Raw genomic sequence first — 5,866 nt, forward strand, 5'->3', positions numbered from 1 at the left:
CAGACCCAGACCCAGACCCAGCTCGCACCAGTCCATGTCTATACCATCCTTTTTGCTGGTGTTCCACCTCCCTTATATGTTGGTAAAGTGAGCTCTGGTTCACCCTTAGCCACCTAACTCATGTGTTAACCTTTTCAGTCCCTTTAGGCAGCCTCTGCCAGACTCAGAATCCCCCTCCCCCTCTTATCTCTGTTTCCTTAACCCTTTCTACACCCTCTAATTATAGTAACCACACAGAAATTCAGTCTTTTTGTTTTCATATCTGTTCCCTGGATAACTGGGATCTTGTATTAGTCACCTTTGTCTCTAACACCAGGTAGAATCAACCTGTGATGCGGAAGAAGCCTTTAGTGCATAGTTAGTGGGATTAAATCAAGGCACTCAGAGCTGCTATTGTGTGAAGAGGAAGAAATCTCTATTCCTCATGATGCAGGCTTCTTTGTCTCACTGTTCTGGTTACTGCCTGGCATACCAATGCACCTCATTTGTGCAAGTGTTGTATTCCCACTAGAACGCTGAAGTATTTTCCTAATTGTAGGATTGTTCATGGCTACCATGTGCTGTTTTGCATAAAGTGTGGCAATCTGGAGGAATTTAAAACCAAGGTTGCAAGGGCGTAGTCAGTAAACTACAAGTCTGGTATCTATGGATGCTAAAACATAGCTGTAGACACTGTAGGTATAAGAGAAATGTTCATGAGGTGCATTAGTCTAGTATTCCTTCCTATGGTTTCATAAGAGTTTAAGTTTAACTAAGGCCAATATCCATCTTCTAACAAACATAGCTCTTTTATTCTATTTACGGTGAGTTTCTACCACACAGTTTGTATACAACGCATGTGAATAATAAAGAGCTGAGCAGACCAAGGGGCACACGTCAGTCATCCCCAACAGTCAGCAGGTGCACACTGGCTGACCGGCTGGGAGGAGGGGCTGAAGCTGCTGCATGTGATGTGGTGTCCATCCTCCCAGGATTGCTCATTTCCTGGGAGTTGGAATTGTGAATATTTTCCCTAGTATTCCTGCTGATTTGTCACTTTACGTCCTGTTATAAGCAAGAAGCTTAAGCATAAATTACTAACTAGTACAAGTGGTTGTGAGCCACTGGGTACAGAGTTAGGGAGGGTGTTGAATGGGATCTTTTGGAAGAAGAACTCGTGTTTTTAGCCACTGAGCCATCCCTTTAGCCCCTAACAAAAGACTAAGACATATTTCCATTAATATTTTGAGAATTCCATACAATGTATTTTGCTCTTATTTATCCCAACTCCTCCCCTTAGTATCGCCCAAGAACCACCTCTATTTCCTTATACCCTTCAAATTAGTGTGCACCTACAAAAAAATAATTCCTGAACTCAAATTTGTGCTACTGATGTACTCCTGAGTATGAAGCCTATCACTGGCATCATGGTCGTCTTCCTTGATGCCACACTTTTAAAGAAAACTGACTACCCCCTGGAAGCTATCAACTGTCCATAGCTCATCAGCTAGGGACAGGGCTTCTTGAATGCCTTCCTATCCCATGATGGAACATTGACCATCCTGATCTGAGGCAGGTTTCATGCAGGCAACCATAGCTGCTGTAAGCTTGTGAGTGTAGCTGTGCGGTTACATCAAGAAGACACTGATTCACTCAGTCATCCCTAACCAGAGGAATGTTATGTCCCCAAATCAAGTCAAAAGTGACTAGGAAGCTTCTCTGCTGGGTAGCTCTCATAGGTCTGGAAGGTGATATGCAGGTTGCTGGGGGGGGGGGGCTAAAAGATCTTATTCAGCTATGAACTCTAATGACTAGCATGGCAAGATATGCCTGTGCATGCAATATTAACATGAATGATTTGGGAGTAACTAACCACTTTTTAAAATTAGATTTGAGGCTTTCTCCAAAGAAGGAGACATATGCCTGGTACTGAAAATGTGGCCAAGAAGCTTGATTGAGTTGCTCATAGTGAATGTACTTCTATTATTTTCTGAAATGGACATAGAATCAAACTGCCCTCTAAATTCCTGTCTCTTCAGTTGTTTGACCTATTTAGAGAAGGTTTTGTTTTGTTTTGTTTTTAGTTGATAGTGATTAAGATAGAAAAATCACAATTGACAAAGTAGAGAGAATAATTAGAAGAAGAAAGTTTATAAATGTATCTTCTCTTTGAGGAATCTGAGATAGGTAAAGTATGAATCTGATGCAGTGTATCTCATGCAACCAACAGTGACTGGTCAGTCTGTGCTTCCTAGAAAATGAGAAGATAATAGCCCAGAGTTCAATGTATAAAGGGAAGACAAGTACTAGACAAATATGAGCTGAAGGTGACCTGGCTCTCAGAGGATGTATTGTAAACTTCCCATTGGCTGTATTCACTCAGCTAAGCTATACACCAGACTTTTTCTGGAGGTAGCCATTTTGTAGACAAGCAGACAAACATGCCAGGTTACCTTGGTAAGGATTTTCTTACCATTTCGAGTTGTGATTCTGCTGTATTTGGTAGTGTCCCCTAAATATTTGTGCAGTGAAAGTTTGGTTTCTGTGGTATGATTCAGATTCATGGCAGAAAGCTGAAAAAGTGGAGGCTGTTGCAGGTGATAAGGCATGCCACATTTAGAAGACATTAAAATAGTTCTCAAGAGAGATTTACTAATTTTCATGGAAGGGATGTTACAGTTAAAGATGCTGGACTGTCATGTCATTGTTTTTTGGCTTCTTGTCTTGGCATAGAATTCTCCCCCCCCCCCCATAAATTCCCATCAGGCCATAACGTATTCAACACAATATGTTCTTCATCGAGTCAAGTAAAACCACTATGCTCTTGAACCTCAGAAACAATGTATTAAATAAAACCCATTTCTTTATACATTACTCATCATTAGGTACTGTCTTCTAGCATAAAGAAGACTAACATGCTCTGTTATCTTCAGCATGCTGCTCTCACCTGATGGTATGATACTACGGTAGATTTCATAATCAGAGATGGAAGCAGAGTAGATAAAAGGACCATGTGTTCACTGTAACTTCTGACAAGGCACAAGCTACCACTTCCACACCACGACACATCATCCTAATGACTGGAGAATAAGACAGCATCTGACTGCAACTGCCCGAGGAACCCTGACTGAGGGCATGCAGCTGAGAACAGTCTCACTGTGAGCTAGAGAAGCACAGGAAATGATCACTGCTGTACAGCACTGAGATCTGAGTGATTTGCTTCACAGCAATAAAAAGTAAATTGATTTGGAGATTCAGAAATAGCAGAAGATGTGCAGTCCCAGTGCAGATGTTTACAGGCTGTGATGATGGGTGAGTTAACAGCTTGTTCCATAGAATGGGGTTAATGGTGGACATGGAAGTAAGAGGAGAAAATGGAACACTGCTTTGCAATCCCTTTGTAATCTTCAGAAGTGTAAGCAATAGCATTGTGATTTGATCAAGGTTGCACAGTTGGGTCTCACAGTGCCCAAACTAGTGTTTGAGGCTTTTCATTATGAGATTTTGTTCAGATTCCTTCCTTGTTCTTCCCGAGCAGCTACTGAAAACCTGAGTTTACTCTAGCTATTGGGACAATTCAAAATGATAGTGGTTATTAAAGTAACAACAAACACTGAAAATTTGCTGTTGATAATGGGTATATTTTCACAACCTATGCCCTGTGCATACACATACTCCCATCCGGTGTTATTCTGAATTTGAGGATAGATCACTATTAAGTTCCTGGAAAACACCAGGAACTGTGCTGATTTATTCATATGTATGACCACATTTTTCTCCTAGGGCAGAAGAGAACCCAAAGGTTCTTTTAGACTTTCTCAGCATCCTGTTGCTCAACATGCCTGTTTTTCTGTGATTAGCCACTTTTTATTCATTGCTTCTGGATGTGTGCATAATGAAACATTTCATCAAAAGTCTGTTAGGTACACCTGCCATCGTCCAACACTAGCCAAGGGGTTGGGTACATCAGATTCTTCTTAATGGAACTGACTTGAGTAAAGCTTCATTCGTAAGGCAGTTACTAGGATATCAGCACCTAACAGTTGTGTCTTAGAACTTCCATCTTCTGTCTCTGGGTTACTAATTCATGTGAGAGGTTCCAGCTTACGAAGAGTGACACAATTCCTAGGCAGGTAGGACTGTGCTCCATAACAAAACTAGCAGAAAGCAAGCTAGTAAGCCATGTCTTCCCATTTTCTTTGCTCCCATTCCTGTTTCTGGCTTTCTTACCCAGACTTCCCTCAGTGATGTTACATGAAAGAGTAAGGTAGAGCAAACCTCTTCCTTCTCAAATTGCTTTTGTCTGCTAATATTTATTATCACATTTAAAAATCTGTCTCATGAAGCATTATGCAGAATCAACAAAGTCTATTTTCTTACATTATCTCTTCATTTAATCTCATAAATCTCTAGTGAATATGGTAGATAACTATGTTTTAGTACAAGAATTGGATTCAATAGGAAGTCTTCGTAGAAGGCTTAATATTTATAGCCATTTATTACCAAAGTTCAGGCCTATGTAGTGAATGGGTAGTTGGCAGACATTCACTCTGTAAGACAAATGCTTCATGATTCATTTAGGGACCTAGAAATACTATGTGATAATGTATAAATATCATCCAAAAGGCTTTCTGCCCTATATTTTTAAAATACAGTAGTTATATTTGAAGTAGTCCTGGCCCTAGTTCTATAGGGCTTGGCTATTTAATATATTTATGGAAGAAATGTTTAGTTCTGGAAAAGGTAAATGCTTGTATATATTTTTGTAGCCCTGGAGTCTCCCAACTTTATTTCTTCCTTTAATTTAGTTGATCACATGTATATGTCTTCCCTGCTGTGTTAGAAAAATGGGGGCTGGATATCCCAAGAATCAGAGAGTATATAAGATAATGCACTTAAACAGCAGGCATATTTACCAGATGCTCTCAAATTTTGCTCCAAAATGAGTATTTGGGAATAGATTTATTGTGGATGTTTAATTAGCGATTTTCCTTAAATCTGGACTAAGTTGTTTTTAAGGCCTTTTTCTCTGTAAGCATCATAAAGGCTAATCAACCTGTTAAGTTTTTTTTTTTCTTACTGCATGTTACATTGAAATAAAAACCGAGTAAAATGGAAAAAATCTGTCTCTGGTATATTTTCTGACATGACAATAATTTCAAGTTAAATAGGTGGTCAGAATTATTTTTGGCATGGATAAATGGGGAAAAAAGAATGCCTAGACTATCCCTGGTTGAGGTATTGTTCAGATCCCAATTTTCTCAACTTTTTCTCATTCTCTGGGCATCTGAAGTATTTGCATTACAGGAGACAGCAGATCTTACATGGCCACACATGGCTTCTTCTGAGAGTCATATCTTTTGGTAGAAGAAGGAATAGGTATGTATGCCACTAGTATTTATATGAACTACTGCTTGTACACTTGCATTTGCTCACCTTTGTGGAATTTTGTACTCCTGTATCACATCTATCATTAGTGTGATAAATCATTCCAAGGCAATCAAAGTCAACATAAAATTGAAAAAGAAAATGTCCTGGTTTCAAACACAAAGGATCTAAAAACCATGGAGCTGTTCTTGACTTAGTAGACAAAAGGGTCTTGGCATGGTCACATTTGTATTTGACCTGCCTATTTATACCCTATTTGTAGGAACCGGAAGGAAGGCTGCAAACAGAACGTGTGCTGGGAATTCTTTGAGGAAGGGATCTCCTGAAGAAGTCTCATTCCGCTTGCTTTGTAGGAAGCTTAGACTCAGATTGTAGTAATGAGGTCTAAGGAGATGTTCAGTGGGTAAAGACCTTGCTGTACAATCCATGAGGGCCTGAGTTTAGATGCCCAGAACTCATGTAATATATGGTGGCATACATCTATGATCCCAGTGATTGG

Source organism: Mus caroli, chromosome 5, assembly GCF_900094665.2.
Source record: "Mus caroli chromosome 5, CAROLI_EIJ_v1.1, whole genome shotgun sequence".
Lineage (NCBI taxonomy): Eukaryota > Metazoa > Chordata > Mammalia > Rodentia > Muridae > Mus > Mus caroli.